Source organism: Myotis lucifugus, unplaced genomic scaffold (genome assembly GCF_000147115.1).
Source record: "Myotis lucifugus unplaced genomic scaffold, Myoluc2.0 scaffold_109, whole genome shotgun sequence".
Taxonomy (NCBI): domain Eukaryota; kingdom Metazoa; phylum Chordata; class Mammalia; order Chiroptera; family Vespertilionidae; genus Myotis; species Myotis lucifugus.
Genome location: NW_005871157.1, coordinates 563,912 through 587,792, shown reverse-complemented (window position 1 = coordinate 587,792; position 23,881 = coordinate 563,912). Strand labels below are relative to the sequence as shown.

The 23,881-nt window shown below is 47.2% G+C and overlaps 1 pseudogene; it reads left to right on the top strand.

Moving 5' to 3' along the window:
- Nucleotides 1-2,959: 2,959 nt before the first annotated feature.
- Nucleotides 2,960-3,603, top strand: LOC102418466 (annotated as a pseudogene).
- The last annotated feature ends 20,278 nt before the right edge of the window (nucleotides 3,604-23,881 follow it).

Sequence of the window (23,881 nt, the reverse complement as noted above, 5' to 3'; positions counted from 1 at the left end):
ACTTCAGCAGGGCTCTGGTGCCCACTGAGTTCGCCCCTTGAGTGTGTCACTTGTGCAGGTGGTTGGGTGGTGCTTTGATGTGGTCTGAAGCTGTCCACTGGGTGTCCTGACTCTGGGGCCTCCCAGGAGGTATAGGTCAAGGTCAGCAGCCACTTGTGTTCTCCCCAGGGACATACAGGGAGGACATACAGGGCTGCCTGGCATGAGCTGCAAAGAAATATGCAGATGGCTGCTACTTGTGCTGGGCTTGGTAGTGCCTGGCCACTTATTGAGAGGTATGGGGCATGCTGCTTGTTTGAGAGATTTTAGGAAAATCTGAAGCATGAGCCAATACAGGCCATTTGTATGGAAAAGCCACTGGAAACCACTTGGGTGGGCCCAAAACTTGGGTGGGGCAGGGCCTCAAGGAATCACCAGGATGGGGCCAGGTTGTGTGAGCCAGGTTGATGGAGTCTCAAATATGGTGCCCACCTGCCAGCTCTGTGGGTAAGGGCTCAGAAAAGGAACAATGGCCTCTGCCAGTGCTTCTGTCTGGGAGAAAGCTTCCCCAAGCTCTTGCTTGATGCAGGACAATTCAGTTCCTGTATGTCCCTGGTGCCTTTTGAGCCACTGTGCCAGCATTGGGGCTCAAAGCAAGTGAGTCCAATTAAGTCCATGTGTGGGCCCTTTAAGAGGAATTGCCTCGGATTCCATCAGCCCTCCATCTCCCTCACCCTTAATCCCTGGTTTTTACAGACAGAGTTATGGGGGCTTCTCTTTCTGACACAGGAATCTGGGGCTGGGGGGCCTGGTGTGGAGCTGGGACCCCTCACTCCTCAGGGGAGACCTTGGCAGCAGAGTTATCCCTCCCAATTTTTATCCCCTACACGTGGGTGTGGGACTAGCCCCTTCTGCGACTCTCCCCTCCTACTACTAGTCTTGCTGTGTCTTCTTTAATTCCCTAGTTGTAGGACCTCCATTCAACCAGATTTCAGATGGTTCTGAATGATGGTTATTCTGTAGTTTAGTTGTAGTTTTGATGTGGTTGTGGGAGGAGGTGAGATCAGTGTGTACCTATGCCACCATCTTGGCCAGAAGTCCAAAAGACTAAGATTTTTCTTCTCCTGGTATGATAAACAACTAAGGAAAAAAAGCAATAAAGTCTCAAAACATTCTCCCAAAGAGTAGCTGATCATAAGATGGATAGGGAATATTTCTGTACCAGAAAGTAGTGTTTCTGTAATTCAGGCAAGAATCTAGCTTTGCCTTTTCTCTACCTCCCTCCCATTTTCTCTTTAGGAAACAGAAATTTTAGTATGAGAAGGTGGGGAGTTGATTTAAAAGAACCAAAAAGAGATTGTAGGACTGAAAGGCTTTTAGCCCCACATGAAAACCTGGATGAGGTATGAGGAGAAGCTCCCAGATCTCTGCTTACCTTCTTGCTTCACTCTTTAATAAAGATAGATTTCCACAGAAGGGAGTCCAATATGTTGTAACTATGGTTTCTTAATTGCTTTAGAGGTGACAATTTAAGTGATGGCTCTAAAAGAAGGTGAAACTATTTACCAAAAATAAATTTGATATTAGTTCCCAAAGCTAACTTATTAAAATAGATTTACCTTTGGCTATTTAAGTGGCACTAAATTTGAAACCAAGAGTCTTGGGTGCTATCTTTATCTGCCTGTGGCTTACTGTGCGGTCATAAATAAGTCAAGACCTCTTTGTGTTCCAGTTCCCTTTCAGAAATTGGACCAACCATAGGAAAAATGGTATTGGCCAAAAATACTGATCTGTTTCCTTTGACCCTGGAAACTCCCAAAGAACTCCAGTGAGGACTTCCTCAAACCAGTAAAATTTATGACTTGAGAGAGCCTTTTTTATCACACCAAACTTTCTTCCTTCCTCATGTCCTTAGTGAAACAGAAAGTTAGAGCAAATGGAGCAATAAATATTGCTAAACCTTAGAGCCAGGGAAGGACAATTACCAACAAGGGCAAAGCAGTAATAACTTGGTATATCCAGAGAAGGTTGAGTTGGAGCCAAGGAGATAAGCTAAGTGACTGCTACTGTTCTCTTCCGGCACATGCACTCATCACCCAGGGCTTGGCAAGATTAGTGCTGGAACAGCACAGGCTTGCATCCAGTACCTGCTCCAGAAATAGGCTCTAGATATAGGCCCAGCAAGTAAACAAATACCCTATCAGTTGTTGCTGAGGTGTCCTTCTCAGGCAGGCCTGCCCATAGGACTATTGCTGAAAGAGGAAGACAGCCTGGAGCCACTCCCTGGCCCTGTCTTGAAATGAGTCCCTAAGGCTGAGAATAGCTCCAGTCACCTGAGACAGTAGGTATTTTCCTGAAAATTCCAAACTGTTCCAATCAGCTCTGGCCCTACTTCAGTTACAAGATTCAAGCCAGGCTTGGCTGGTGTGGCTCAGTGGTTGAGTGTTGACCCAGGAAACAAGAGGTCAATGGATCAATGCCTGGTTAGGGCACATGCCTGAGTTGTGGGCTTATCCTCCAGTAGGGGGCATGCAGGAGGCAGCCAATCCAGGATGTTTCTCTCATTGATGTTTCTATGTCTCTATCCCGCTCCCTTTCTCCCTCTCTAAAAATCAATAAAAACATATATGTTTTTAAAAGATTAAAGACAGGACACTGCCATAACAATCTTAGGCTTGTGAGAGGGCTGTTTACTTGAACCCAGAAAGGGATTATTGAAGGCACAGATTCATTCCTCTAACCAGTATTTGTTGAGCCCCTGCCATGCTTCAGGCACTGTGCATGGTGGGGAATAAAACAAAACCAGGCGCAGTGGTGGTGGAAGTGGGAGCAGAGCTGGCGTCTTGGAGAGCGCTGAAGAATCTGCTGGAATTGGAACTTGGACTTCTCTGTCCCTGTTCTCCCTTGCGTCTCCTTCTTGGTGAGAGCCCTGGTGACACGCCCGGCTCAGAGCCCCCAGTGGAGCAGTCGAGTTTGAAGGATGACCTCTAGGAAGAAAGCGTTGCTAAGGTTATCATCCTGGAAGATTCTGGAGTTGGTAAGATATCACTCATGAACCAGTGTGTGAAGAAGAAATTCAGTAGTCAGAAATTCAGAAATTCAAAGCCACAAAAGGAACAGACTTTCTGACAAAGGAGGTGATGGTGGGTGACAGACTAGTTACTATGCAGATTGGGACCTGCAGGACAGGAATGGTTCCAGTCTCATGGTGTGGCCTTTTCCAGCGGTGCAGACTGCTGTGTTCTGGTATTTGATGTGACTGCCCCCAACACATTCAAAACCCCTGACGGTTGGAGAGATGAGTTTCTCATCCAGGTCAGTCCTCGGGACCCTGAAAACTTTCCTTTCGTGGTGTTGGGAAATAAGATTGACCTTGAAAGCGGACAAATGGCCACAAAACAAGCACAGGCCTGGTGCTGCAGCAAAAACAACAGCCCCTACCTCAAGACCAGAGCCAAGGAGGCCATCAGCGTGGAGTAGGCATTCCAGATGATCGCACGGAATGCACTTAATAGGGAACAGAGATGGAGCCTTACTATGAATTTTCTGAACCCACCAAACTGGACAAGAATGTCCAGGCCAAAGCCTCAGCGGAAAGCTACCGTTGCTGAATGGGCAGTGAGAGGAGAGCACAGAGCCCTTCACAAACCAAGAACACACTTGGGACTTCCAACACAAACCCCCTCTCCTCTTTCAAACAAAACATAAAGTGATCTCTCATATCCAGCTGCCAAAAGAAACCGCACCAGACACACTCAGCCCTCCATACAACACACACACACAGATCTGACACAAGCAGACAGACTCCAGCAGCCCAGGCCTGTGATGGCTCCATCAGGCCCACCCACGGCATCAGCCCTCATGTGGCAACAGGATGGGCCAGCTGTAGAAATTGTTCTGGTGTAGAGTCAACATCAGAAGCTTATTCCTTTTGTCCACCAGGGAGAAAGAACTGTTTACAGTTAATCTGTGCCTAATTAGTTATCTGATTTTTTTAATGGTCTTGTGATGTTTTTACCCCATCACTCCCTCCTCTTGTGAAGGCCACCACTTGGAAAGGCTGGTGCCCTATGCTTCACTACAGGCTCATACCCAGTATGATCAGGCTGGATTTTGTATGCATCTGTTGATGCTTGTTACTTTTTTTTTTTTTAAATAACAGCATAATTCTTTTTTTTTTTAATATATTTTTTTATTGCCCTAGCCAGCTTGGCTCAGTGGATGGAGCATCGGCCTGCGGACTGAGGGGTCCCAGGTTTGATTCCGGCCAAGGGCACATGCCTGGGTTGCGGGCTCAATCCCCAGTGGGGGTGTGCGGGAGGCAGCCGATCGATGATTCTCTCTCATCATTGATGTTTCTGTGTCTCTCTCCTTCTCCCTTCCTCTCTGAAACCAATAAAGAAATATATTTAAAAATATATATATATATATATATTTTTTATTGATTTTTTACAGAAAGGAAGGGAGAGGGATAGAGAGTTAGAAACATCAATGAGAGAGAAACATTGATCAACTGCCTCCTGCACACCTACTGGGGATGTGCCCGCAACCAAGGTACATGCCCAAACCTGGGACCCTTCAATCTGCAGGCCGACGCTCTATCCACTGAGCCAAACCGGTTAGGGCAATGCTTGTTACTTTTAACTAATCAGACCTTTTTACAGTATCTATTATATAAAACTTCTTAGAAAAGAATTTTATAGTACATGTTAATATGTGCAACCAATTAAAATGTATAAATTAGTGTAAAGAAAACAAACAAAAACAAAACCACATCTTCCCACATGGAATGATGAAGGGGAAGCTATGGCCTAGCTAATTAGTGCTGTAATCACTACTGTTGTAGAGCCCAGGTGTGAGCACAGGGTGCTTTGAGAGTATATAGCAGTGGTTCTCAACCTTGGCTGCACATTAGAATCACCTGGGAATCTTTTTAAAATTCTGATTTCCGGGCCTCATCCTCTGGAAATTCTGTTTCTTTGTTACTAATGTTGTGGCCCCACCCCATAACAAAGAAACAGAATTTCCGGAGAATGAGGCCCAGAAATCAGGATTTTAAAAAGATTCCCAGGTGATTCTAATGTGCAGCCAAGGTTGAGAACCACTGGTATACAGTGGGGCCTTGACTTTGTTCAGAGACTGAGCTCGTTAAGGAGCTTGTTAAGGAGCTCGTTAACTCAAATTACTCTATCAACTCAATGCAAAAAATCAGCCGAGAGACAGCTGGTATCTCAAAAAACTCGTTAGTCGGAACACTCATAAGTCAAGGCCCCGCTGTATAGGAAGGCGATATGAGAGCTCTAGGAAGTCAGTGTGGTAAGGAGAGAGGCCATGTTAGGAAGCTGAGTCCAGAAAAATGAAAAGTAGAGAGAATAAAGGGATAGAGCATGGAGGCAGAGAAAAGTCCCTGAAGAGGACAGCAGCATATACAGCTAGAAAGATGTTGATGGCTGCCATGGGCTTGACAAGATTGAATTGATTAGACCTCCTTTGGGGGTCTAACGACCCTTTCACAGGGGTCGCCTAAGACCATCAGAAAACACATATATAATTACATATTGTTTTTGTGATTAATCACTATGCTTTAATGATGTTCAATTTGTAACAATGAAATTGGGGGTCACCACAACATGAGGAACTGTATTAAAGGGTCGCAGCATTAGGAAGGTTGAGAACCACTGGATTAGAGGAACACAAATTCACATTTGACAATGCTATGTCTCCATGAAATAATACAATTAGAGGGCTCGTGGTTTTCCCTTTTAATTTTTTAGCTTGATTTCTTTGAAGTTAATTTTTTCACTCTTACAGAACAAATAGAATCATGTATTTACCAAAGATGGGTATATCAATATATCACAGCCCACACCTTGATCTTGCAGGGAGATGAGGACACTCCTTCATTGAGATATTGGGTCAATATTCCCTTTCCTTGAACCTGGGGAGACCTATGCAATGCCTTGCTAATAAAGTACAGCATACATAGTGTGACCTCTGAAGCTAGATCATACAAACATCCCACCTGCTTCTCTCTCTCTCAACATGCTCCTTGGTGGTTTTAACCAACAGGTAAGGAGTCTGACTGCCTTGAAGCCCCCACACTAGAGAGGCCATGCAGATAGAGGTGCTCCCAGCAGGTTACCCCCTAACCGTCTAAGTCTTCCCACCCAGACATCAGACATATAAATGATCCAATCATTTCAGGCCCTAGTCTTAAAGCTGCCCCAGCTGTCTCTGCAAAGCCCTGAAGATTCCAGAACAAAATACATTTCATGGTTTAAGCCACTAAGTCTTGGGTTGGTTTGATACTCAACAATAGATAACTGGTACACCATGACCTAGGTTTCGGATTTTATGTAGCTAATTCCAGGTATTTGCATCCTTTTTAGTTTCTGATGGTGACAGAATTTTTATATTCCGTGTGGAGAGGAGCAAAATTGCAGGGGCCCAGCTGTGAGGTGGCTGCAGTTGTCTGAGAAAGAGATGATGGTATCTTGAGGACTTCTGTTTCTACTTAGGATGAGGAATGCTGCAAGAAAATATCACTCGCATCCTAACAATGAGAAATAGCCAAATAGTCTACAAAACCATAGCTTTTCTCGAGCCCCAGAAAGCTGAGGTCACGAGGCAACCAAGTAAAGCTCTTCAAGGAGAGAGAGACACACATGGCCTGTTTAAACTTTAGCAGACCTGCATGAAAGAGGTGGCTGTCATACAAGCAGATAAGAAGAACCCAACACAAATTGAACACAATTTAAAAGGCTACACGTGGGCTAGTGTGCACGTGCAGGGGATAGTTCGTACTCACAGGCAAGCTTTTTGCCTCAGGCCTCCCCCGAGGTTCTGAGAAAGTGTGGGAGCAGGGCAAGAACTGGCAACGGCCTGTCCTTCTTGGTGGTGCAGGCATGTAGGAACTGATGAAGGCAGCTGCTGGGGAACGAAGACAGCCTCAGCTGCTTCCGCAGTCCTCCTCTCTCGGAAGCAAAAGCCTTAAACCACTGGGGGAGGGGCAAATTCTTGCTTCCAGGGAGGAATAAAAGCAAAACTCAGCTGCTTCTGGGTGAGGGGTAAAAAGCTTCTGGAACACAGGCAAAGGTCCGTTGCTTCTGGGGAAAGAACAGAAGCAAAAGCCCTGTACCCCAAGGGGAGAAGCAGGAAACTCTTGGGCTGAAGATTCAAGCAAAGGTCTTCTCTGCTGGGGGAGAGAGCGGGGAACTCTGGCCACCCAAACCAACCCTAGAGAAAAGGCCGCGTTTGGCGTCACAGGGAGTAGGGGCGGAAATACCGAGAAAGCCCCTCCCCCGAAGCGCAGGAGCATGGGACCAGCCTAAGACAAGCTGAACCGGGGTAACAGACACACGCCCTCCACCTCCACGCCCTGCCCCTCCAGGAGCCTATCACCAAACAGCGGTCTACCACGGGTGGAGGGCAGGCATGCAGGGATGGCTGGAGAGCTGAGGGTGGAGCGGGAACACAGAAAAACCTTCTGACACCCCAGTCCCCACTCTACGTTTCACCACCGGAGAAGCTCGAAGCCTGTGTTGCACTGAGGTAATGATAACAACAAAACCCAAACCCTGCCTGACTCGTAACGAGGTTGACTCAACACTCCCCAGACCAACAAGCTGACAGAAGAGGCACGCCCACTTCCAGGCATAAATACCTTTTACCTCGGTCTCTGCTGTTCCACACACGATGGGCATTCAGCAAAAAATTTATGAAACACACAAAAAGGCAAGAAAGGAAAAACCGCACTCCATTGTCAAAGGATAAATCCGTAGAACGAGAGTCACAGATAGCACAAACACTGGAACCACCAGACAGGGACTTTAACATAATAATGACTAATATGTCTAGTGGAGAAAGGTGGGCAACTTGCATAAACAGATGGGGACTTTCAGTAGAGATGTGGAAACGGCAATAAAGTCAAATGGAAATGCTAGAAATAAGCCATGATATCAGAGATGAATTCCTTTAATAGGCTTTTGAATAAGTAGGCACAGCTGAGGAAAGAACCAGGGAACTTGAGAAAGGTCAATAGAAATCATCCAAACTGAAACAGAAAGAGAAAAAGAAGCGTGTGTGTGGGGGGGGTGGGGGGTTGGGAGTGGGAACAAAACCAAGCTTCCAAAAGCTGTGGGAAAATATAAAACAATCTAATAAACGTGTACTTTGAGTCCCAGAAGGTAGAGACTGGAAATGGGGCAGAAGAAATATTGGAAGATTACAACTACATGCGTGTGGCAGTGAAGTGATATGGAAGCATTTAGGGGGAAGGACCACTGGAACTTGGTAACTGAGTGGAATGAAGGGTGAGAGAGGGGGGAATGAAGCATGGCCTCTGCATATGGCAGAGGGTAGTGTTGGGTGGTTAGCAAGTGTCAGTGCCAGGACTCAGGGCCAGGCCTAGCTCTCCCCAGAGCCCGTGCTCTTTGTTGCTGCGCAATACTGCCGCCTACAGGCCAGACTGGAACGACAGTGGATCTCTGCGCCTCCAGCCCCCACTCTCCAGCGTCAGGCTTTAGGAAGGCCATCAAGCCCCCCCACCCCCCACCCCGTGAGTCAATGTGTGGCTGAGAGATACTCATCTTCCATTCTCCCCATCTCTCTTTCTCAAGAGCTATGTGTCACAGATTATTTTGAAGTAAAGGTTTTTTTCCTCCCCAAAAGACAGACTCTCTTCTCCCTTCATGTTGACCTAACATGCTTTTTAAAAAAATTCATTTCAGAGAGGAAGGGAGAGGGAGAGAGAGATAGAAACATCAATGATGAGAGAAAATCATTGATTGGCTGCCTCCTGCACACCCAGCACTGGGGACTGAGCCCTCAACTCGGGCATGTGCCTGACTGGGAATCAAACTGTGACCTCCTGGTTCATAGGTCAACGCTCAACCACTGAGCCACGCCGGCCGGGCTATCGGTAGATCTTTCTAATAGCTGTCCAAGAGTAGACAGGCTGCCTTATAAAAGATAGTGAGTTCCCTGTCACTGGAGGTGTTTAAGCAGATGTCAGAGAGGTTGTAAAGGGGATCCCTGCATTGCACAGAAAGCTAGATCAGGTGACCCCCGCGGTCCTTTCCAGTTAGGAAAGTCTGTGTTGTCCATTGGAGACCCCCCGGGGCTTGCTTCTAATACGTCAGCTCTGGCCTCCTAGATGACAATGACTCCTTCCAATAAACACCCAGTCACCTACCAGTAAGCTGTCAGAGGCACAGCCCTCTAGCACTTCCATCTTAGCCCAGCCTTGAGGGGCAGACACTGGCTGGGAAGAGCACAGAAAGATGGTGCTGTTTTATGTCCTCTGAACACATTCAATGTGACAAGGACTTGGATGGAGGCAGTTTACTTTGGGGGGAGAGCAGGAATGAGGGAGCAGGGAGAATGAGACAGAGAAGGGTGCGTTGAGTAGGACTCAGTCCCCCTGGGGTCACCCTGAGGACCATAAAGATCTCAGCTCAGAATTTCCCCATCGAGTGACGAGTGACGGGACACCTGGAGTGTAATCCCACCAGTGCCCACCTCTCATTGGTTGAAGTTTGCCCTTTGGGAGTGTTAAGCTCCTACTACTTCCCACCTGCCCTGGAGGGGCTGAGAAGAGCCTCCGGCAGAGAAGGGAGAGGTGGGAAGCTGTGAGCGTGCACCAGAACCATCCACCGCAGCTGCAGTTGGACCCAGAAGGGGCTAAAGGGATGTGGGCTTCAATAGTGTCTGCCATAGTCCCTTTCCTGCCCAGGCCAGCACCCATCTCCCAGGGATATGGGACCTTTGACTTTCACATTCCAGTCTCTGTGACCCAGTGTGTTCACCGGGTTGGCTAGTTCAGCATAGCCTTGTCTGACTGTCCCCCATAACTCTCTTGCGCTCCAGTCTCCCTTCGGGGCCCAGCTCCCTCTCTGGGCCCTGTGGGCGGAGGGCACCAGGGCAGTGGGCTCTCCAGTCTGCCACCTGCTCTATTCTACACCCACACATAAGTTTGGAAGATGCTTATATTAGGGACACTGGCTTCATTATCCCCTCCACACTGTGGTCAAGGTCAGGATTAGTCAAAAGTTAGATGGGCTCCAGAGTTTTCTCTGCGGATGGTCTCGTTATTTCTTTTTTTTATTTTATTGATTTTTTTTACAGAGAGGAAGGGAGAGGGATAGAGAGTTAGAAACATCGATGAGAGAGAAACATCGATCAGCTGCCTCCTGCACACTCCCTACTGGGGATGTGCCCGCAACCAAGGTACATGCCCTTGACCAGAATCGAACCTGGGACCCTTGAGTCCGCAGACTGACGCTCTATCCACTGAGCCAAACTGGTCAGGGCATCATTATTTCTTAAGAATAAAAAGCTAAGAATGACCAGGATTCCAAAAGACCCTAAGGGACCTCACTCGGAGCCTCGGGGTGACTTCCAAGATGGGAAATCATTGCACGAATGTTGGAGGCGGGACTCCTGGCCAGACGGGGAGGACCAGTCCCTGCTGGCCCACCACTCCCCTTACTTCTCCTCTGCCCTGCCTTGGTCAGAGCTCTGAGCCTGTCTCTCTCCCTCCCGTTGCTCTCTCACCCTCTCACCCCTACACTCCTGTCTGGTACTCACTGACTTTCCATTCGGGGTCGTCTCTCTACTTTCATGTTAATTACCTCCAGGGGCTTGATGATCTCTGATATTCACACTCATTGCTCCCTAATTTTGCCTCATTGCTTACCATCCTGTTCAGTGTTCTGGTGCCCATTTCACCTCCTGGGAGAGGTGAGGCTGAGAACAGATGTTTATGATGAGTTTGGGGTAAAATGGAACCAACTGCCTCCCCAGGGCAAGGAGGGGTTTGTGGATGTTGAGATTCCATTTTACCTGTTTAGCTTAGGGCAGCGGTAAGGAACCTTTTTTTCTGCCAAGGGCCATTTGGATATCTATAACATCATTCGCTTAATATAATTCACCTAATGTAAATTTATGTTGCTATGAAAAAAGCTCCTAGGTTTATTGAATTTTGAGTCCCGCCTGTGGTTGCCTTGGCAGGGCCAGACCAAATGATTTCAGGGACCAGACGTTCCCCACCCCTGCCTTAGGGCAAGGCCTGTCCTAAGGTGGCAAATGTTCTCCAGCCAGAGGAAGAACGAGACAAAAAGAAAGCTCTTGGATACAAGCCCTGCTCAGAACAGGTAACTGACTGGATGGGAAGGAGGGCGTGTGAAAGCTGACTTCTCTCACCTCGTCCTCTTCTCCTCCTCCCTCGGGCCCCCTCCGTTATTCTAAGTTTGGGGTTCTCTCTCCCTATGTCCTCATGGGTCCCCTGTGTCCGTCTTTGTCTCTTTTTCTTTCTCATTTCCATCTCAGACTCTGTTTTTGCTTTCTGCATCCCTCAGTCCTGCATCATGGAGGTTCTGTTACCACCTCACTCTCTGGCATCTTCATAGTTTCTGTGGCCCTCAGTATACCTGTTTCTCTTTATCTCCATCAGTGTGTGTGCCTCGGACTTGGCCTATTTTTCTGTGTCTCTGTCTGTCTGTCTGTATTCCCGGAAGCCCTATAACTCTTGAATGCCTGGCAGGAGTGGCTTTTCTGAGACTAGAGCCGGGGACAGCCACCAGAGAAGTAGAGGTGGCTAAGGACACTTCCATTCCAGCAGTCGTCATGGTAACAGTCAGGGCGGGCCAGGAAGGGGCCATGAGGAACCGCGTGGGCTTGACCTTTCTGTGGTGTCAGGTTTGAGCGGGAGCTGGGGGAAAACAGCAACAACTGCTTCCCTCCGGCCCAGCCCTCAGGCTCACGGGCTGCGCTGGAAGGAGAGAGGGAGCAACTTAGAACTGGGACAGCTGGCGACAGAGTGAAAGGCCAGAGGGTTAGCCATAGCCACGTAGAGAAGCATCCGGAGAGAGGGACAGGAGCACAAGCAAGCACGCACGCACATGCACACGGTCCCGGGTCGTCACCAAGACTCCCCCTGTGAACTGACCTGTGGCGGGCACTAGATGTCCTTCCTGGAGGCCTGGCTTGCGCTTCACTGGCCCCCGCAGCGCTGGGTGGGCGGTTATTAAAGGTCAGTCCCCTCACTCAGGGCTCCCTCCCCGCAGACTCCTTCAGATCAAATGTCACTTTTCCCATGCTGCGAAAACCTTTGTTGCTCTAAGGAAAATATGCTAAAATAAAAAGAGCCAAATGATTATTTCAAAAATAGAAATATTATAAATGCAAAAATCCAAAGAGAGATACTGAAAATAAAAGGCATTCTAACCCTGCCTCCGCTTCCCCCAGCTCTAAGGGGCCCTCCGCAGTTGCTTCCCATACCTGCCAGGTCAGGGGGCGGAGAGGAGGACGGACCCCGTGTCCATTTCCCTGACACGGCACCAGAAGGGACGCCAGACCGGTTGTGGCTTGTGTGTGAAGGAGGCCTGGACTCACAGCCCCCCTCCCCGCTCATACACTCACTCACCCCTTCCCTTTTTCCTGTTGGAGCAGACATGCAGGCCCAGGAAGAGGGGCCCACAGGCACCCTGCTAACCCTGTGACGCCTCAGGTCAGCTCCACAGAGAACACAGCTCACCTGTGGGTCGCATTTCCAGGCCTCCCAGTCATGACCACACAAGAGATCTCAAGCCTCTTGGACACGCTGCTGGGGAAAACAAGACCACAAACTCGGAATGAAAAATAAGGGCTTGTCAGATACTGGAAATCCGCACCCAGGGAAGACACGAAGGGGTGCTCACCAGACCAGAGGTGAATTAACACGCCAGCGTTCCAGGCGTTCTTTTATACAGTAGACCCCCCCCCACCCCCCCGGGAACTGCTGCTTTGGCAATCAGATACCTTTCTTTCACTCACAGGCTTATGTGCTGTGGGCCTCTCTTTGGGAGCTGATTGACATCACCTCCTAGTTACGCTCCTATAGAACGATCACTGTACTTGCGCGTCCAGAGCAGTGGGCAGAGGGCAGGTGGGCAGAGGACAGGAGGGCAACTGGTGCTCTGACACCCCAGGCATGAGGCCAGGCTGCACCCTAGGACACACGCACTGCACACTCCTCTCCCTTAGTTGTGACTGTTTCCCCGTGTGGGACCCAGCCCAGGGCCAAGTCCCTTCTTCTTTGTTCTAGGCCCTTTCCCTGCAGTTCAGCCTTTGCTATGTCAGCCCCTCAACTCAGCCCCGATCCCCCTCCGCTCAGCACCTGGGGTTGGGACAGTTCCCCAGAGATGCTGGTCAAGTCTCAGACCGTCTGCCCAGCGCCTGAAGTGGTGCAAGCTGGTGCATGTGGGCAGCTTGGCCTGTGACCTCCGATGGCTTCCTTAGAGTCCATCCTTTCGGTCTCCATTCATGCGCCGGGCCAGGCCGGCCACGACTTCTGCATGCTCACTGGGCTATTTCGTGCCCCATGCTTTTGCTCAGTCTATTCCCTTTGCCAAAAACATATTTTCTGGTAGATCCATGTTCCATTTAAAGGCTCAGCTCGAATGCCGCCGTACCGGTCAAGTTCTCCTCAGTCTATCCTAGCCTACTCTGTTGCCCATAGAACTTTTTTTTAAAATCACTATCATAGGGGCCATGTTTCTGTTTTCACATAGGCTCCGCCACTAGAGGGCGTGCCTTCTGGAACAGACTGGGTCGTATTGATCTGTGGATCTCCAGAACGCCAGAATCTGGCTGTGTCCCTCGCTGCATACTTGTTATTGCTGTTGACCACCCTCTGCCCCCCACCCGCCCTGCAGGGCAGACTCTTGATCTGGGGTGTGAGCCAGAGAAGGTCCCAGACTCCCCAGAGACAACACCATACCTGCGTGCAATGAGTAGCGGATGGTATGTGCCTCTGCTTCCTGGTCAGACCAGGGCCCCACCCTGCTGCAGGTCCTGTAGTGCCAGGCTGGTTGCAAGACACCTGTGAAAAAACCATGGCCTGGCCCATTGGCACCCCACGGAGACAGAGCAGTAACACCTGGTTAACATCTGGATGCTTTTTCTCTAGCCCTTGGCGGCTGTTTCCTATAGCTGTCCCCTCACCTTATGGCTTTACTGACTCCTCTTGCTGCACTAAAGAGAGCCCTGGAGAGCAGGCTCCAAGTGGGAAGAGAGGGCTGGGGGCATCCTCCTGTCTTCCCTCTCCCCCTCCTCCTGGCTGGCTGCAGCTGTGCTGCGTGATGTGGAACAGCACAGTCTTAATTACTGCTCAGCCCTGCTCATTAGCGCTCTAGAATCCCGAGAAGCCCGGAGCTGCAGTGGGGCCAGGGCTCAGATTTCCTGGGTGATCGCTAGTCCCACTTCTTGTGGATTGGGGCTGTGTGACTTGGGATTCCTTTTTGGGCCCCCAGAGAGAGATGCCATTCCCTGGGATGGGGGAGGGCGGGAATTGCAGGAGGAGAGGGAACTCTGGGCCCTCCCGGGCTCTCACTTATGTGCACAGAGCGTCTCAGGAACAGCATATGGCGGGACATGTGAAACTCCACTGCAAGCAGAGAAAGATGAACAAATGATTAAATAAAATAAATGTGCTCAAAGCCAACACGCTGATGACTTCTCTGTCTTCAAAGGGATTTAAGCAAGGAGCCTGGTGCATTATTCAGCCAACCTTTCTTTATTTCTTTTTAAAATAAAGAATCATGAAGGCCTGGCCTGGCATGGCTCAGTGGCTGAGCGTTAACCTATGAACCAGGAGGTCACGGTTCGATTCCTGGTCAGGGCACATGCCCGGGTTGTGGGCTTGATCCCCAGTGTGGGGAGTGCAGGAGGCAGCCAATCAATGATTCTCTCTCATCATTGATGTTTCTATCTCTTTCTCCCTCTCCTTTCCTCTCTAGTCAATAAAATCAATAAAAATATATTTAAAAAAGAAAGAACCATGAAGTGCTTTAGCACTGAACAAAGGGAAGCTGAGTGAAGGAGGAGAGGAGGAGTGGACCCTGGACATAAAAATGCACAGTCCTGGCTCCAATAGCTGGGAAACTCCTTCACAAAAAATCAACTTAAAAACACCCTATGAGCCCTGACCAGTTTGGCTCGGTGGCTAGAGTGTCGGCCTATGGACTGAAGAGTCCCAGGTTCGATTCCGGTCAGGGGCATGTACCTTGGTTGCGGGCACATCCCCAGTGGGGGGTGTGCAGGAGGCAGCTGATGGATGTTTCTCTCTCATGGATGTTTCTAACTCTCTATCCCTCTCCCTTCCTCTCTGTAAAAAATCAATAAAATATATTTTAAAAAAAAACACCCTATGAGATCAAATGGGAATATACATGAGAGTACTTTTTGAACTGTAAAGGGCTTTAGAAATATAAGGTGTTACTTATGTAATATTTCTGCTCAGTGCAGACTATAAAACAGATGCTACAGGAAGGCTGGAGATTTATGATAACGTCTCCTCCCTCACAAGGTACTTACACAATTTGGGCTGTTTCATTTAATTAGTCATTGCCTCTCCTATAGACGACCGCAGAAGCCTTCTAAGGGGCCCCCCCTGAGTTTCCATCAGCATGGTCCACCCTGTTCACTCTGCCCTGGTGATCCCCTGAGACGCCGCCCCGTCTTCCACCTTCTTGCTCGTTCCATTAATCTTACACGCCACTGCTGGGTTCATTTTCCTGACGCAGAGCTCTGATCAAAAACTTGCAACGTTCCTCTTGCCGACTGCACAGAGCCTGGAGACCTTGGCTTCGCAGTCAGGATCCTCCGTAATCTGGCCCCACATAACTTTCCCAACCTGATTTCCCTCCTTCCATCCTGGCAGACTTAGGCTCAGGAAGATCGAGTCACTTACCCAAGACCACACAGATACCACGTGGCAGATCCTGAAATCAAAGTCTCAAACCCTGGACACCTCACCCCCAAACCCATGCTCTTTCTATCTGGCCCATCACCTTTTCACTACGATGGATACAGCTGCAGTGAAGATCTTACCACAGTGTTCTTTCTTTTTTGGAAACATTACCCCAGGACAAATTCCCGGAGTGGGATTGCCACGTTAAAAGACATTAATATTTTTATGGCTGCGTGAATTAACATACGCTTTGCAAAAGGGCTGAGCCAATTCACATTTTAGCTAATGATACATACAAGTTTCACCAGACCCTCCTTTCTGCTGGGAATAACCTTTGAATACATTTCTAATTGAATAAGGTATTTCTTTGTTTTAGTTTAAATTTCTTTGACTATTGAGGTGGAATGTTTTCCATGCATTGACTTACAATTTGTATCTTGTCTTGTGTGAATTATGTGTTCATATCTGTGGCTCATGTAATTACTAAAGTCTTCATGTTTCAGAAGTTGCAATGTAGTAAAAATAAAAGAAAAGGCAATCTTGAAGGGCAGAGATGGTAGACTTGGTGAAATCAGAGCAGAGGTCTCCATCTGATAAAGCATGCAAATAGGCTGTATCTTGAGTAAATCTCTAAAACAAAATTGAGGTCAGCTAACTTAAAATACTAGACTACACTTAATGGGAAAACATAGGAGATGGCATTTCCTGAACTCAGACTATACTTTTCCTGACCCTGTCAATATGTCATAACACTAACATTCATCCTTTAATTTCATTCCGGGAACAGTATAATTGTCCTAAAACAGCAATGCCTTATTTTTTTTAATGTTGTTTTAAAAATTATTTTATTTATTTTTAAAATATATTTTTATTGATTTCAGAGAGGAAGGAAGAGGGAGAAAGAGTTAGAAACATCAATGATGAGAGAGAACCCTTGATTAGCTGCCTCCTACATGCCCCCCACTGGGGATCAAACCCTCAACCCGGGCATGTGCCCTTTGACCAGAATTGAACCTAGGACTCTTCAGACCATAGGTTGACGCTTTATCCACTGAGCCACACCGGCTGGGGCAAAACATTATTTTATTTTTTGCCCAGCCAGTGTTGCTCAGTGGTTGAGCATCAACCTATAAACCTGGAGATCACGGTTTGATTCCCAGTCAGGGCACATGCCTGGGTTGCAGGCTCAATCCTCTATGTGGGGTGTGCAGGAGACAACCAATCAATTATTCTCTCTCGTCATTGATGTTTCTGTCTCTCTCCCTCTCCCTTCCTCTCTGAAATCAATAAAAATATATTTAAAAACAAACAAACAAACAAAAAATTCCCAACTTTCAATCACTGATCTCAGGGCCTGCATCTTATTCAGAACTGTCCTGTTGCTTCAGCCTATGCCATCTTTAGGGGCATAAATCTCACCTGTGTACTGCCTGCTGTGTATAAGCAGCTTTCTTTGTTTGCTCCAAAATGACTTTGAGGCAGCAGATTGGCATTCATTCTGGAATGAGTCATTGTTCACCCTGTTTATGCTTAGTATACTCTTTTAAACTTTGATCTTATCTCTCTTTGGAATGATCTTTTCAAACTTGGGCTCTTGGCCCTTCTAAATGCCTGCTTTCTAATTACGTAGTTAGAATGAATCATAAAAGTTATTTTATTTGTTTATTTGTTCATTGATGTGATATTCACATGTTCTTATCTTCTCCAAGTCTGCTCAGATATTACCTCCTCAATGTGCCCTACTCTGATTACTTAAAATTGAAACATCCCCTCCTCATGTACCCCCTTGTTCTCCTTACCCTGCTCCATTTCTATTTTACTTAGCAACTCCTAACAATATATACTTTTTATTTATTACTAGAGGCCCGGTGCATGAAATTCGTGCAAGAGTAGGCCTTCCTTCCCCCGACTGCCGGCACTGGCTTCCCTCTGGCACCTGGGACCCGGGCTTCCCTTGCTGCCCCAGCTTCCTTTGGAAGGTCTTCTGGAAGGACATCCAGTCTAATTAGCATATTATGCTTTTATTATTATAGATGCGTATTCCTTATTGTATAGCACCTTCCTCCAGAATGTGAGCTCCATTTTCTCTATTGAATTGCTGATGTGTCCCAAGAATCTAGGACAGCGCCTGGGGCATAGGAGGTCCTCCACAAATACAGTGTTTGTTAAAGGAGAATGATGTGAGCTCCTGCTATGTGTAAGACACTGGGCTAAGTATGTCAAGGCCTCCAAAGATGAATCTGCTGTGAGTTCTAGCCTGGAAGAGCTGAGAGTTTAGCCTTAGAGTTGAGACATGGAATTAATAACTACAATACAAGATCGAAGCAGCAGAACAGAAAAAGAGCTGGGCAGTTAGAGGAGGAGAAAGAAAACTTTCAGTCATGAAAAAGCTGAGGGAAAGCATGAGCAGAGGCATGGGGGTGGGGGCGAGGGATGGGGCGAGGTTGATGAATCAAGGAGACTGGAATTGAACCCTGAATCTGCCCTAATTGAATGAGGTTGGAATGTTATAAGCAACTCATCTGCAAATTGGGGGTAAAAATATTTATTGTAGTAGAATTGTGAGGGTCTAATAAGATAATGCCTGTGCATGGCCTATGGTGAATAGCACCTGGAACCAAGTTCATGATGAACTAATATCAATCCCCTTCTTCCTCTTGGGTAGGCCTATCAATAGGAAAGCATAAGTTATGACATATAGTGGAATAATATATCATTGAAATGATAGTTACCAGGGTTGTGTAGTAGCATGGAAAATAGCGTATGGCTGACATTGAGTGAAAAAATGCAGATTACAAAATTGTCCATGATGACAACTGGCTAAAAATAATTCAAAACCTACAAAAAAAATACATTCTTGGGCTAGTCTGGTGGGGATGAGAATTAATTTACCAAATGTGCTCCTCTGATTTTTGTAATTATGATTTTTTTTTGGTCAGCAATTATTATTTTTTCTTTATTGATCTTAGAGAGAGCAAGGGAGGGAGAGAAACATTGTTGTGAGAAACATCAATTGGTTGCCTCCCATATGCACCCCAACCAGGGATCAAATCCTAGGTATGTGCCCTGACTGGGAATAGAACCTGCAACCTTTTGGTGTACAGGACAACACTCCAACCAACTGAGCCACACTAGCCATGGCAAATTTTTTTGTAATCCTCACCTGAGGACTTTTAAAAAACATCATTTGAGGGTCCTGGCCGGTATGGCTCAGTGGATAGAGCGTCGGCCTGCGGTCTCAAGGGTCCCAGGTTCGATTCCGGTCAAGCACGTGTGCCTTGGTTGCGGGCATATCCCCAGTGGGGAGTGTGCAGGAGGCGGCTGATTGATGTTTCTCTCTCATCAGTGTTTCTGACCCTCTGTCCCTCTCCCTTCCTCTCTGTAAAAAATCAATAAAATATATTTTTAAAAAAACATCATTTGAGAGGGAGAAGAAGAGGGAGAGGGAGAGAGAGAGAGAGAGAGAGAGAGAGAGAGAGAGAGAGGAACATCGATGTGAGAAGAGAGAAACTTTTATTGGCTTGCTCCTCTATGCACTCATGTGTCCTGTCCGGGAATCGAACCCACAACCTTTTGGTGTACAGATGTCATTCTAACCAACTGAGCCACTTGGCCAGGGCAGCAATGCATTTCGATATATTTCAAATTTACGAAAAGTTGCACAGTACATATAAGGAATTTCCAAACACCTTTTACCCAGAATCACCAATTATTTGCCTCTCTCTCTCTCTCTCTCTCTCTCTCTCTCTCTCTCTCTCTCCCTCTCTCCCTCTCTCTCTCTCTCTCTCTCCTTATATGTATGCATTTACTAAAAATAAAGGCATTCTCTGCCCTAGCTGGTTTGACTCAGTGGATAAAGCGTCGACCTGCGGACTGAAGGGTCCCAGGTTTGATTCTGGTCAAGGGCACATGCCCAGGTTGTGGGCTTGATCCCCAGTAGGGGGCATGCAGGAGGCAACCTATCAATGATTCTCTCTCATCATTGATGTTTCTATCTCTCTCTCTTTTTCCCTTCCTCTCTAAAATCAATAAAAATATATTTAAAAAATAAAGACATTCTCTTATATAATCACAGGATAGATTTCTTATTATTTTAAAAATAAAAAGGTCGATTGCCGAAACCGGTTTGGCTCAGTGGATAGAGCGTCGGCCTGCGGACTGAAAGGTCCCGGGTTCGATTCCGGTCAAGGGCACGTACGTTGGTTGCGGGCACATCCCCAGTAGGAGATGTGCAGGAGGCAGCTGGTCGATGTTTCTCTCTCATCGATGTTTCTAACTCTCTATCCCTCTCCCTTCCTCTCTGTAAAAAATCAATAAAATATATTTAAAAAAATTAAAAAAAAATAAAATAAAAATAAATAAATAAATAAATAAATAAAAAGGTCGAGAGAATATGTCTTCTTTTCTTAAGATCCTGGACCACAATCTCACTAGGTTCAGAATGCAATCTCTGAGCTTCTCACATCTCAAAACACCAGTAAGCCTGCAGGTCAGTCATGCCCCCGGGGGGCAGGCCCCCCCCCCCCCCCCAAAACACCCGGCTGAGGGACCGGTATCGTGCCCCTCCCCCCACCGCCCAGGTTGTATGGAGGAGGGGTGAGAAGGAGCCACCTCTGGAGAGGCTCCTTTCCGGGACTGGGATTCTGCACGTACAGGGCCACGGAGGTTTCTGTGACCCCGGAAGCTTGTCCCCTTGAGCCCAGCTTCCCGGGGATGGAATTTCAAGGGAAAGTCACTTAGCTCCCGACTGGCTTCCCGCTCCCACCAGAGTCTGCTGAAATGTTTCTTCAAACCACTGAGTTCTAAGGACCAAACTGCAAGCGCTGGAGCCAGAAGTGGTTAAATCAGAGTCAGCCCTTAGAACTCCGAGGCTTAGAGACACCACTGTACAAGGAGGATTGTTTCAGGGGCTGCTTTTTGTTGGGGGAAAGGAGTCTGTGCGGAGGGCCTGGGCAGTGACTGCAGTAGCAGCCAGGGGAAGGATGGGAGAGGTTTCCCAGGAGTTTGTGGACAAGGCCTGCACACATATAATCAGTCATACACCCTCCACCAGCACCCGCTTCCCTTGGTCCTTCTGGCTTCCCTTGGTCCTTCTGGGCTACCACACGCAGGGCGTTCCTCTCTCCATATTTGCAGCCTCTGCCTCATGCCCAACCAGGACAGGCACAAGCAGAACAGATCCCACACCCTGCAGCCCACAGGAAGGAATTTAGCATCATTCCTGGCTCCCACCTCCATCCCAACTGGTCTGGCTCCGGCCTTGACACCCAGGCCTGGCCCCACCCCAACCCCAGGGTTAATAATGGCTTTGTCCTTGCTATTCTTCCCTCCACCCTGGAATGCCCTTCCTCCCTGGCTCTTAGCTTGTTAACCCTGTGATTTGGAGGAGTCAGCCTCTCTGGACCTGCCTCCTCATCTATAAAAAACACAATGACACTTACCTCAGAGGATGGTGATGAGGGAGAACAGAGACCTTGCATGTGAAATCACATGACTAGCTGGGGCAAGTGCTAGTCAAACCTAAAGCTTATCCATTGGAGCCTCCAGCGTTTGACCTGGCTTAATCTATACTCTGCAAGTGCCCTGTGCTGAGGGTCACAAGCTGCTCCGTCAATATCGACGGCTGAGGCTGATTTTTATTGAAAAGGTTATTGCCCATTTTCACCTATCAGATTGACAAAATTACTTATAGACCAAAAAAAATATTGTTTTTAAAAAACTACTATATGGTCCAGCAATTCCACTTCTGGGTATATGTCCAAAGGAAATGAATGAGATACCTGCACCCCCTTGTTCACTGCACCATTATTTACAATAACCAAGACATAAAACAACCTGTCTCCATCAATGAATGAATGTATAAAGAAAATGTGCTAGCCCTGGCTGGATTGGCTCAATGGATAGAGCGTCGTCCTGTGGAATGAAGGGTCCAGGTTCGATTCTGGTCAAGAGCACATGCCCCAGTTGCCGGCTCGATCCCCAGTAGGGGGCGTGCAGGAGGCAGCTGGTCAATGATTCTCTCTCATCATTAATGTTTCTATCTCTTTCCCTCTCCCTTCCTTTCTGAACCTGCCTCCTCATCTGCTGTTCAGTTGATTTGCATATTAGGGTTTTATTATATAGGATTATATCCCAAAATTGGAAAAAAAAATAAAATTCTATTACATTCTAATTAAAAATGTATTTTAAAAAAGAGAAAATGTGCTATATGTATACAAAGGAATAGTATTCAGCCATAAAAAGAGAAAAAATCCTACCATTTGCAAAAACATGGATGGACCTTGAGGGCATTATGTTAAGTGAAATAAATCAAACAGAGAAAGACAAATACTGTATGATCTCACATATGTGTCAAATCTAAAAAAATCAAACTCATTAGAAATAGATAACAGATTGGTGGTTACCAGAGGTACGGGTTGGGGATGGGGAGTTAGGTGGAGTTAGCCAAAAGATACAAATTTCTAGCTATAAGATGAGTTAGTTCTAGGAATGTAATGTACAGCATGTAGACTAGTAAACAACCTTGTATATTTAACAGTTGCTTAGAGTAGACTTTGAAAGTTCTCACCACAAGAAAATAACTTGTAACTATGAGAGCTGATGGACGTTGATTAAACTTATTGTGGTGATCATTTTGCAATATATACATATATCAAATTATTATGCCATACATCTAAAACTAATACAATGCTATATGTCAACTAAAGGCCCAGTGCATGACATTCGTGCACTGGAGGGGGGGAGTCCCTCAGCCCGGCCTGCACCCTCTCGCAGTCTGGGACCCCTCGCTCCTTACAGACCACCTGCAGCAGAGGCAGGAGAGGCTCCCGCCACTGTCACTGTGCTCACCAGCTGTGAGCCCGGCTTCTGGCTGAGCAGCACTCCCCCTGTGGAAGTGCACTGACTACCAGAGGCAGCTCCTGTGTTGAGTGTCTGCCCCTGGTGATCAGTGCGTGTCACAGTGCGTGTCAACCACTGTTCGGTTGATTTGCATATTAGGGTTTTATTATATAGGATTATATCCCAAAATTGGAAAAGAAAAATATAATTCTAATCTTGCTCCTGCTTAAAACTCTACATTTCCTCCCATGGCTCTTTATATGGCCTCCAATGTCCCAGGTGCTCAGGGTCCATCACCAGCCCTACCGTCTCCACATGCTGTCCTCCAACCACAAAAAAATCCCCTTCAGTATCAGTTATCACAAACACCCAGGGAGGGTGATAGAAGTAGCTAGAGGACTTTCAATAGATTCCATATTTATCAGAGTATAAAATACATTACAGTGATAAATACACTAATGTTCTACCAGGAAAAAATAATGACAGATTATTATATAGTGGCATGGAAAGATTTTATGCTTTTAAGCAAAAGCTGCAAGTTGCAACATTATTTTCAATGATCAAAAACTGCCTAGCAGCCCTAGCCAGTTTGGCTCAGTGGATAGAGCATCGGCCTGCGGACTGAAGGGTCCCAGGTTCGATTCTGATCAAGGGCACATGCCTGGGTTGTGGGCTCAATCCTCAGTGTGGGGCATGCAGGAGGCAGCCGATTAATGATTCTCTCTCGTCATTGATGTTTCTATCTCTCTCTTTTTTCCTTCCTCTCTGAAATAAATAAAAATATACTTTTAAAAAACTGCCCAGCATATAGTAGGTAATAAACACATACATATTGAATTGAAAGAATATGATCTCAAACTGTTTTCAAAAGAAAATGACCATTCCCACATTTGTAAACAAGCCCATATATTTTCATGTGGCTAAAAAAGCCCTTGAAGGACAGTGACCAGTATAACGGTGCTTTCCCCTGGGTATGAGCAGCTTTATGTTTCCCTGGCTCTGGTCTATAGAAGCAACATCATGAGAGGTGGGGCTGCAGGGGGCAGCCCACACATACACCTGGCAGCTCACAGGTGTTGTTGGTTGCCTTTAGTCCTGCTCTCTCCATAGAAAAGAACAGTAAAGCCCAACCACTCCCAACCCCCCTCAAGGTAACTTGCAGGGTCATAGCGAAAAAGGCCAAGGACAAGATGTCCAATTATTCAGAACACTGTTTTATTTATATCTAAGGAGAGGCGCCTGCAGAGGCCTGGGCCTTGTGCAAGCCAGACATTGTGGGTGGGTGGCTTCTAAGGCTTGGAGCACCCAGGCCAGCGTCAGCCAATATGCCCA